Below are 12,103 nucleotides of genomic sequence, written 5' to 3' on the forward strand. Positions count from 1 at the left end.
GGACTGCCTGTACCTGGCTTTACACACTAAACACGTAACGTTTACGCCACTGAGCTGTCTATTCAGATCAGCATTGGGAACTTCTGAGTTATGTCATGATCGTACTAGTTACAACTCTAACAATGGCTCAGCCCATCGGGAGGTAACAAACACTTTAGGGAGTCTGTGACACTGTGCCCATCCCAAATGGCACCCTACATTATTCTATATGTAGTACGCTACTTTTGACCTGCTGGACAAATCTTTTTGCCTGCTAATACAGGACTATTAAAGGCCCAGTGCACTACTTTAGTACAATGATTATTATAATTATTATAAGTTGCATTTTATTTTCTATAATATAGATTTTTTTATTCAGAATTTTCAGGGGGCGCCTCAGCACCCTCAGCACTCCTACTTCCTGCGGCTATGATTTCATTCAATCATTGCTGTTTTATTTGGTGAATCTAGGTGCCCCCAACCAAATGTTCAAAACTTCCTCTACCAGAGTTTACTAAGTTCCTTGGTATTACTGTAGTACAGTATTACTCAGTGAGTCAGAATCGCTTGTTTGAATTGTTGTATTTCCTATCTGCTTCTGTCAAGATCTCAGTGCCTCTCAAACAGAAGAAATCCCAATTAATTGGACCCATAGAGATTCCATAGGTACGGTGTCCATATTAGGACAGTTTCAGTCTCAGCAGTTGTCAGCCTTGGTGTCCACGATTCTGGTCTTGACTGGTCGTATCTTCATTATAGTGTCCAGTAAGCCAAAAGTTATACAATGTTTGAATGATCGGTCTTTTGCTGGTGAAAAATATTCTGTGTGTGTGTGTGTGTGTACACACAGGCAGCCCAATTTAGATATTTTTTTTCACTAATTGATGTATAAAGATCTGATGTGATTGATCAAAAGACTAATTAGTGAAAGAAATATCAGAATTGGTCTGCCTGTGTAAATGCAGCCATAGTAACACATCCGCCTCCGCATCACTTTACTCATAGACCTTCTCAACAACGGAATATTCGACAGAATAGAAAAAAAACAATGCTCTCTGATTTGAAGGTGAGCCGACAGCCAATCAGCTGCCGGCGGCCCCATAAAATGAAAAGGCCATGAATATAAATTGGATTTCATCTTACCAGGACATTCAATATAATAGTAAGACATTGGGGAGATGGATTGAATATTTATTTTAATGGCGATTACAACTTTCGCCGTCCGTTTAGGGTCCTGCGTCTATCATCAAATGTGATATAATTTATACCAATGATACAATTATGTAAATGTATAGCCGGCCTCATTATGCAGAAAGTGGATTTACGGGTTTGGCTGCGGAGAGTGTGAACTCTTTCGAATAAACTCTGAAATTGATCTGATAAGTGCCTCAATTGATATCGCATCGAGGCATCAAATATGAACCGTGCCTGTACGATCCACTCATCAGCTGCAGCGCCGAGACTCGTTTTATGGATGGAGCTCCCTTCCTATATCGCACATAAATCTAGATCAGTCCTGTGGTAAAACTGGCTATTAATCTATGTTTTACCCTTCCGTAACAAGATTACTTCTAGCAAGGACTTCATTGGCATATAGTAGGCTGGTAGAGAGAAAACAGAATGTATATGGCTCATCCTAGGGTGCATTTTAATATGCTTTTAAACTTCTGAATAGAAAATAACATTATCTGTCATCTGTTTTGAGTAGATTAGGTCCAGGCTCTTTCATTGCAGTGGCTATGAAAACGGAGACCCTTGGCAAACATTTGGTAGTCCAAGAAGCTACAGTAAACTTCTGTTTTTGGACTATACTGTATCTCAAAGTTTTTGTATGAGATTACCTCTGTCCTTGCAATGACCGTCAATCACATATCATAGATGAGACATGTATATTTAAGGAATGGCCAGCCACAAGAAAATCACACCAAACAACCAAAACAACTTCAATCAGGTACCCCAAACAATCATAAACAGTTACCCCACCCCAAAAAAAACAGGTACCCCAAACAACCCCAAATATCTACAAACAGGTACCCCAAACAACCCCTAACGACCCCGAACATGTATCCCAAACAACCACAAATGACCCCAAACAGGTACCCCAAACAACCCCAAACGGGTTGCCCAAACAACCAAAAACGACCACAAACAACCCCCCCCCAAAAAATCTATATCTGTCTCAATCAGGGACACCAATTCAGTCCATACCACTTCCTCCTCACTCGTGTTCCAATTAGTCCACGATTACGTAGTTTGGCAGCAGACTGGGAGGAAATATATTGTGTGTTTGTTCCAACATTTCTCCTGCCTTAAAGGGGTGATCTGGGAATGGTACATGCATTTTTGTTGTTTTGAGTAGAATGACCACTTTGTTCTTTAAATTCCCGGTTGTCCCTTTAATTGAAGCGGGACAAAGAAATAAGCACATAAGCATAAAAGTGCCAGGGTAGGCCAGGGTGCCAGGGTAGGCCCACAAGTGTCTTTTTATTAGGCCCGATTGGACAGCTGGATCAAAATGAGTATTCCTTGCTTCTCTCATTATCTATTATCGACAGAATAACTAGTGCCCAGAGCTTTTCCTGAACACGTGACCCATTATACCCTATAGGGCCTGGTTAGCCTACATACTTTTTCCAACCTAGACTGTGAATGTTTAAATTATGTATTCAATATAGACGAGAAAAAGACAATCATTTGTGTGTTATTAGTTTAAGCACACTATGTTTGTCTATTGTTGAGACTTAGATGAAGATTAGATCGAATTTGATGACCAATTTATGCACAAATTCCGGGCCGAGGTTCTTCTGCGTAGGAACTTGGAGGTGATCTTTGAGGGGATACGCTCCAGAGGCATGAGTGGAGCTGGCTGCTCTCTAAAGCCTGTCGTTCAGACTGTCATCCCAGTAAGTGACCCCATGCACCCACAACATTTGTATACAGGTACAGAGTCCCAGCAGGGCTTGAGTATACCAAACATTAGGAACAGCTTCGTAATATTGGGTTGCAGAACAGCCTCAAATCCGTTGGGGCATGGACTCTACAAGGTGTCGAGAGTGTTCCACAGGGATGCTGGCCCAGGTTGACACCAATGTTTCCCACAGTTCTGTCAAGTTGGCTGGATGTCTTGTGGTTGGTGGACCATTGTTGATACACACAGGAAACTGTTGAGTGTGACAAACCCAGCAGCATTGCAGGACTTGACACAAACCGGTGCGCCTGGCACCTACTACCATACCCTGTTCAAAGGCACTTAAATCTTTGTTCTTGCCTGTACACCCTCTGAATGGCACACGTACACAATCCATGTCTCAATTGTCTTAAGGCTTAAAAAAATATATTTAACCTGTCGCCTCCCCTTCATCTACACTGATTGAAGTTGGATTTAACAAGTGACCTCAATAAGGGATCCTAGCTTTCACCTGGTCAGTCTGTCATGGAAAGAGCAATGTTTTATACACTCAGTGCATCTTGTATTAAATCTGTCTCTTACATGCTAATACACACATGCCTGGGGTATACTGTATGTCTTTCTAGGCAACATCCTATCAGGATTGAATTTGTTATTCCTTGTACTAGGTGTTAGTCCTAGACTTTACTGACACTGTTCTCTACTGAACTCCTGCCGCGGGGGTGATTCTTTTCAGAAAGTCTCTAGTCTTGTCTTTGAAGATGTTCTGCAAACGGAACGTGACTCTAAAAACCATTACACCAAGATTCAGGGATTAAATAGTGAAACGTACAAGTTCATTTTAAGTGAACAGTTGTTCATTGGCATAATTCCTGCATAGCTCTCGGGATCCTCTGACAATATGGAAATAAATATATAATTCCCTCGCAATGAAAAGAAATGTAATTCATTTCAAGTCATGTCAGTTTCTATGCTTGAAATTGGAGCTTAACCCATGGAAACCTGTAGAGAAAAACAACCAAATCTAGGAATAGCACCTTAGGATAGAGTCACGATTTGAATAACATGTATTAAAGAGATGCGAGTGCTCCAGCAGCATTTAAATGTGCGTCTATCTTTGAGTCTTCCAGTTGCCTTTTGAGCACACCGCAATTTAACACCTGTGAGTAGAAATGCTTGTGCTGCTCTTCCTCAGTCAAACACTGGCTTATTAAATTGTTTTTGATACTGACAGTCTAACACACTCAACACACCAGCTGCTGTGTGAGGAAAATGAGCAATTCAATTGCTAACACCCCACCACGCGCAAGCAAGCACGCACACACACACGAGTATCAAAATAGCTTCATTTCTTTTCGATCCATTCTGTTATTATGTAGCCTAGTCCTGATATGCTATCAGAGTTAGCAGAGAATCTAATATACAGATTCATGTCTGTTTATACTTGTGTGTTGGGTGCTTCTTAGTTGAAAGGGTTCACAGAATCTGGCTTGTATTCATTAGTGCACACCACGAGAAATGAAAACAAGCTTTTCTTATTGGACAAATTCAGCTGAGTCCCTCCCTGTTTCAGCTCTTTTGCTTCCGTTTGGTTCTTACTGAATACATCCCTGTTGTATTTTCTGTCATGCCAGAGCCTTCTAATTAGAGGCTCTTCCACAGACAGGTGTTCCACATTAGATCAACCTTACAATAAGCATGGGCTGCCTTGCAGTGTGTGCAACTGGCCAGACCCCTGCACTGCCCATCTCCAACACACACACACACACATTCACACACATTCACACACACATATATATATATATACACACACACACACACACACACACACACACACACACACACATTCACACACACACACACATTCACACATTCACACATACATACATATATATATATATATATTTGCCATTTTTGGATCTGTGTTGAAACATATCTATAGCGGAACAGCAATGATCAAATGCTCAAATATATTTACAGATCATTTTCAATCAATCAGTCAAATGTATTTATAAAGCCCTTTTTTACATGAGCAGATGTCACAACGTGCTACACAGAAACCCAGCCTAAAACCCCAAACAGCAATGCAGATGTAGAAGCACGGTGGCTAGGAAAAACTCACTAGACTGGCAGGAACCTAGGAAGAAACCTAGAGAGGAACCAGGCTCTGAGGGGTGGCCAGTCCTCTTCTGGCTGTGCTGGATGGAGATTGTTCCTCAAGATGTTTAACGTTCATAGATGAACATCAAAAAAGAATCACAGTGCTTGTAGAGGGTGCAACAGTTCAGTACCTCAGGAGTAAATGTCAGTTTGCTTTTCATAGCCGGGCCGGTTGGGGTAGAGAGAAAGAGAGCCGAAAACAGCAGGTTTGGGTCAATGTAGCACGTTCGGTGAAGAGGTCAGGGTTCCATAGCCGCAGGTAGAACAGTTGAAACTGGAGCTTCAGCACGACCAGGTAGACTGGGGACAGCCAGGAGTCATCAGGCCAGGTTGTCCTGAGGCATGAAGACTGGAGAGCCCATGAAGATCTCCTCCACTGCACGAGCTTGAGGGGGTGCAAAAACATGCCTTAAATACCTGACTTGCATATCTTAGACCACTTTTTGCAAAACTTTAAATACAAATGTCATCAGTGAATACACAAGTGTTAAGTGTTAAGTGTTCTGTCCTCAGAATATAAGAAATGTGTGCAATTGTGTTGAATGTTTTTGGCAAATACTACTGCACAAAATTCTAAATCACCCCATCAGTGTCCTACAGTAAATCAAATGTATTCATAAAGCCCTTCTTACATCAGCTGATATCTCAAAGTGCTACACAGAAACCCAGCCTAAAACACCAAACAGCAAGCTATGCAGGTGTAGAAGCATGGTGGCTCGGAAAATCTCCCTATAAAGGCCAGGATCTAGGAAGAAACCTATAGAGGAACCAGGCTATGAGGGGTGGCCAGTCCTCTTCTGTGCTGGGTGGAGATTATAACAGAACATGGCCAAGATGTTCAAATGTTCATAGATGACCAGCAGGGTCAAATAATAATAATCACAGTGGTTGTCGAGGGTGCAACAGGTCAGCACCTCAGGAGTAAATGTCAGTTGGCTTTTCATAGCCGATCATTCAGAGTATCTCTATCGCTCCTGCTATCTCTAGAGAGTCGAAAACAGCAGGTCTGGGACAGGTAGCACGTCCGGTGAACAGGTCAGGGTTCCATAGCCGCAGGCAGAACTGTTGAAACTGGAGCAGCAGCACGGCCAGGTGGACTGGGGACAGCAAGGAGTAATAAGGCCAGGTAGTCCTGAGGCATGGTCGTAGGGCTCAGGTCCTCCGAGAGAGAGAGAGAAAGAAAGAATTAGAGAGAGCATACTTAAATTCACACAGGACACCAAATAAGACAGGAGAAATACTCCAGATATAACAGGCTGACAGTACAATATATGGAAAGATCTAGGCAATGGGAACTGTCTAATTGTTATGATGTTTTACAATATTGCGGACAGTGATGCAGAGAATGAAGTTGGGTTACTCCTAAGTCAACATCTCCACCACTGTTTCCTTCCATTATAGAGCTTTGCTTTAGGTGTGGATTGTGGTCTATACATTCATATCAGTTGTGTTCCTCCATTTTATTCACCTTTCCTTATTTCTATTGGGGATAGTGTTTCTGTGCACCAATGGAATGTCTACAATACAATTAGCAAACTAGCCTTTGTATTGAACACATGGAATTGGATAGTGATGATACCGACGAATGAATCCTGCACACAATGTGCTTATTTCATTTTTTTTTAAATCAGGAATAATATTAGGTTTAGGCTCACAATTAGTTAGAATTAGGGTTAGGTTTAGGAATTTGGTTTAGGCTTAAGGTTAGGGGTTTGTGGTTAAAGTTAGGGTTCAATGGGTAATTTGGGATTTTGGCAGTGAGAGTCAGATTAACTCGTGGATACAAATTGTATGTCTTTGCGTGCAGTATGAAAGAAGTTAGAGGTAGTTTCGCGAGCCAATACTAACTAGCGACTGCAATAACAGGTGTTAGCAACTTCAAAACTGGACACAGAGACTTAAAAATGGTATCCACGAGTTAATCTGACTGGGGAAGTAGATAAAGGGCCTCATTGCCAAAATCCCAAAGTATCCCTTTAAGAGTTAGGGAAAATAGTTTTTTGAATACGAATAAATTGTTTGGTCCCCACAAGAACAATAAAACAAATGTGAGTGTGCCTTTAAAGAATCAGAATAATAGGAAGTGAAAAGGAATTTGAGAGCAGATTGGGTTTGAGTTACGGTTTCTCAATTGTGTACAAGCATTTTTTGGAACAATATTGTCCATTTTTAAAACAGTTCACAAGACAAACATTGTGGCCTTTTGCAAAACAGTAAATGCCTTTTCAAAATGTTGCATTCTCAAAACATAAAAACATTCACCGAAACTACATTACATTCTCAGAATCGCAAATAGATTCACCAAAATAACATGATTGCCTGCAAAAAGATTAATGTAACTATACTTATCTCGAGTCCAAGCAGACAAAACAAAGTTAGTCGGTCTTTAAAAAATCCCTGTAGATCAATACATTTTCTTTACAGTCACTAAATCATGATGATCAAAATTTGAAGCAGAATTATGGGCAATTACTCTCCTTTTCTACATATTTCAAACAAACTTTAATCACAAACTCCTAAACCTAACCCTTAACCCTAATTCTAATTAATTGTGAGCCTAAACCTAACGCCTAAGCCTAAAATGGCCATTTTCCTTGTGGAGACCGGCAAAATCTGATTGTCCTCGTTTTATTATCCTTGTGAGGACCTCTGGTCCCCACAACAATAGTAAAGCCAAAAGCACATACACACACAGGCACGTGCACAGATAGGAGTCTACCTGTGCTGAGCACATGCACCTTTGCACCCCTACTCGCCAAGTGCCCTTTTCGGTGGTGGCATAATTAAAACCATTTTCAATACATTTTTTTTTTCTTTTTTTTCTGAACCCACTTCCCGCCAGTGTGTATTCCAGGTGCAGTGGTGTCACCATCCTGTACAGTGGTCACAGACTTTGTTTGCCAGTGCATCGAGTCCCACCTGGTGTGTGACAGTGAGGCCGACTGTGCAGACGAGACATACAGTACGAGGTGGACTGTTGCGAGTAGAGCTGGGGAGTACTGGTTACGGCAGTTATGGATGGCTTGCTGACAGCTCAGCACCTGGACCAGAGCTAGGGACTACTGCACTATACCTGTGGGGAGGTCCGTTTGAGATAGAGGGAGATACATGAGTCATCTGCAACTTTTCTCTCTCTCAATTCAATGTAAGGGCTTCATTGGGATGGGAAACATATGTTTACATTGCCAAAGCAAGTGGAATATATAATAAACAAAAGTGAAATAAACAATAAAGACATTAACAGTAAACATTACACTCACAAAAGTTCTCTCTCTCCCTCCCTCGTTCTCCCCTTCTCCCCAATCACTCTCTCTCCCAGGCCATATAATAAGCCTACCAGGTTCCTGTAACTTTTAATTGCCAGAGGACATGTGGGAGGAGACCTGCCAGCTGACTCAGAACCCCAATAATGACCTTGACTGGAGGATTGGCCAGAAGAGTCACCCATGAAACTGGACTCCTCACTGACCACAGACCTGGTCAGTACTGCCCTCCTTGGACCTTGTGGTTTTACGGACCACGTGGTCTGAACAGGTAGAATAGAATATAACTAGGGCCCGGAGTTGTTCCTGACCAAAAGATGAGAAAGATAGTCTGTAGTGTGGCTGCAGTGATTATAAAGACAGACTTCATAGCCTAGTGGTTAGAGCGTTGGACTAGTAACTAGTAACCGAAAGGTTGCAAGTTCAAACCCTCGAGCTGACAAGGTACAAATCTGTCGTTCTGCCCCTGAATAGGCAGTTAACCCACTGTTCTTAGGCCATCATTGAAAATAAGAATTTGTTCTTAACTGACTTGCCTGGTTAAATAAAAAAAATAAAAAAATAACAGATCACATGCCCAGGGAAAACTTGGGTCCTATACCACTACAGTAATGGGATCAACCAAAATGTTACCATATTCCCTATATAGTGCACTACTTTTGAACAGGGTCCTATGTTCCCCGGTCAAAATAATGCCCTAAAAATAGGGTGGTAGGGTGGAATAGGGTGGTATTTGGGAAACACCCCATGGAGTATCATTCTGCCTGAATGCCTGAGTTCAGGGAGTCATCTGGGTCCATTACTTATTAGCTCTGTATACCACACAGAATACAATCTTCTGTGGCAGATTTAAGACTCTCCCAAAGCATTGAAGCAGATTGACAATGTTCCCGTGGCAATAAGAGGATTTCCACACAGGAAATTCCAGCATTCTTCTGTTTATTGGTAATCTTAAGGGGGTATTTACAGCTGTTTGGTTTGTGTGCTGTTAAAAACATGGCTGCCGGGGCTAGTGTTGGGCTGGAAGAGTTTTGTGTGTGTCTATGTGCCTCTCTGTGTCTGTGTGTGTTTGTGTACTTGTTCACAAACCAAGTAGAAAGCCGATCGTTACACCATTATCTGATGCATTACATCGCAACAAATTGACCCATGAACTTTAGAACAATTGTTGTAATAGTGGAACACACCTATCCAGAATGGAAAACATATTGTGTCAACACACTATGCCCTATATAGTGCATTAACTTTGAAAAGAGCCCTATGGGCCCTGGTCAAACATAGTGCACTACAGAGGGAATAGGATGCCCTTTTGGATGAAGCCAGAGTGTGTCGTCCCCCCCCCCCCCCTGTGACTGGCCACCCAGCTCATTGATCGTGGAGATGAATGTGGACACCAGGCAGTGCTTTGTGTCACAGGCAGACCTTATGATCTCACTGGGGAGGCAGATCGATGGACCTAGCCAACAGATCTCTCACACACACACACACACACGCACACACACAGCTTATGGACTCTACAATAGAGAATACAAAAGAATGGTGATGGTGGAGGGGACTGAGGAGCCACACAGATGAGTGGCTGCAGTGATTATAAAGGCAGACTTCATGGACATGTTAAATTCCTAATCACGCATTAGCTGCTTTACTGTTGCACATGAAAGCTGATTAAAAGTTTAGAAAACATAACAAAAACCAGCATACAGCTCTTTCCTAGAATGAAGGAGACAGGGATGAGGAATAAAGGACTGCGGAAGATTCCGGACCATTTTCCAGGGAGATACAGTATTCCGGGTGGGAATATTGTGGTGTGTGTGAATCACCACACATTGAGATGCCCCCAAATCCAATCTAGCACATATGGAAAACGTCCACTTTGTTCTGGAGTGGCCTCAGTGGCCTCGTCAAGCAGAATAATCACATTTAGGGCACAGAGATTTTCCTGCCCATGTCACTTCACCAGAAAATGATCTGGGTCCTTGTTAGAACCAATAGGCTTATGTAACCGAGTTGGATTGGTAACCTCCCTCCTTATCTTAAAATGCTACCACCCACGCCGCCAAAATGCTAGCTTTTCGGTGCCATAGCTGGCTAAGGCGGTGTCGAGAGGGCTGTCGCGTGTGTTTACGAGACATAGGATGCAAGATCAGGGACCGATAAGGAATTGTGAGTGAGGAAGATATACTGTTAGGCCCCAATACTGCACATTTGATTTGACTCGCTAGCTGAGAAATTACTAGATAATGTGTCTACATATTTCTATCCATGATCCACAGGTGGAGAAGGGAAGTTTCTGTACGTGCACTGTGCCACAGAAAGGGAAGGTGACATCGCCGAGGTTACAACACGTAACCCATCCCCAGCCAGTATTGGATTGGGTCACCTATGAGTCTGCATGGATCAGACAGGATGGGGACATTAAAGGTAGGATTAAAGCTTAAAGGGAAAGTTCAGTATTTTACAACTTAATGTTAAATGGTTCCCCCATCACATCCATAGATTTATTGCTAGCTGTTTAAAGAAAACCGAACTATGGATTATAGTTTCTCCTGGCCCATAGACCTCTTTCAGGGTGAGGAACCATCTAACATTAAGTTGTAAAATCCTGAACTTCCCTTTAAGTCATGTCCTAATAAATAACTTAAAGACTTGAGTTGTGCATCCTTGTACTCACTGTGTGTCTCCCTTGTTAAGTCATGGCTAAGTGACATTTATAGTGCTGAAATCTCGTGGCGTGTCACTCAGGTCTACATGGTTGGTCCAAGTGGGACCCGCCTGCTGATGTGGGCCGCCAGCAGTAACCATGGTGATCGGTGTTTCTATGCCAGTATGATCCTGTCCAACACGGCCCCCTTCAGAGAGACCTTCCAGGCAGAAGTGGGGGGGGGGGGGGGTGACGTGTGGACTGACATCGCCCTGGATGACATCTCCTTTACCACTGAGTGTGTGGTGGGAGGTCAGCCACTTTCACAGGTTCTCTCTTGCTCTCAATTGACTCCTCTATTTTTCTTGCGCTCCCCTTCCGTTCTCTCCTTCTCCTCCCTCTGCTCCTTTCCTCTTCTCTTCCCAACTCCACACTCTACATCCCTGCCATTTCTTTGAATGATCACGTCTCTCTCTCGCTTGTTCCCTCCTTCCCACCCTCCCTCCCTCCTTCTCTGTTCCTCCCTGCTCACTATAAACCGGTTCCATTGTGCCAGTGGGAGAGTAGAGTGGTGTAGTGAATTAATGCAGTCTGTTGGCCTGCAGGGCCTGTATAAATTCACTGTGGAGTCTGGGTCAGCTGCTGGCGGAGAGGAGAAAGCAGTAGGGGAGAAAAGCAATTACATTTGTATTTTCACACTCCCCCGTCTCCCCTTCCTCCTCTACCTACTGTAGGTTTTTCCACGTCCTCTCCCCTCAGCTGTTTACAGCCACCTCTCCCATGGTCTGTGTCTCCCATGGTCTGCAGACTCAACAGCCTTGGTTTCTCAAATGACTGCCTCGCCTGTTTCACCAACTACTTCTCAGATAGAGTTCAGTGTGTCAAATTGGAGGGTCTGTTGTCCGGACCTCTGGTCTGTTGTCCGGACCCCTCCCATGGTCTGCGTCTCCCATGGTCTGCAGACTCAACAGCCTTGGTTTCTCAAATGACTGCCTCGCCTGTTTCACCAACTACTTCTCAGATAGAGTTCAGTGTGTCAAATTGGAGGGTCTGTTGTCCGGACCTCTGGTCTGTTGTCCGGACCCCTCCCATGGTCTGCGTCTCCCATGGTCTGCAGACTCAACAGCCTTGGTTTCTCAAATGACTGCCTCG

General features: G+C 43.2%; 1 pseudogene; it reads left to right on the forward strand.

The window, feature by feature from the left end:
• Nucleotides 1-2,756: 2,756 nt before the first annotated feature.
• Nucleotides 2,757-11,409, forward strand: LOC116354712 (MAM and LDL-receptor class A domain-containing protein 1-like; annotated as a pseudogene).
• The last annotated feature ends 694 nt before the right edge of the window (nt 11,410-12,103 follow it).

This window comes from Oncorhynchus kisutch, linkage group LG18 (assembly GCF_002021735.2).
Source record: "Oncorhynchus kisutch isolate 150728-3 linkage group LG18, Okis_V2, whole genome shotgun sequence".
In the NCBI taxonomy this organism is placed as follows: Eukaryota; Metazoa; Chordata; class Actinopteri; order Salmoniformes; family Salmonidae; genus Oncorhynchus; species Oncorhynchus kisutch.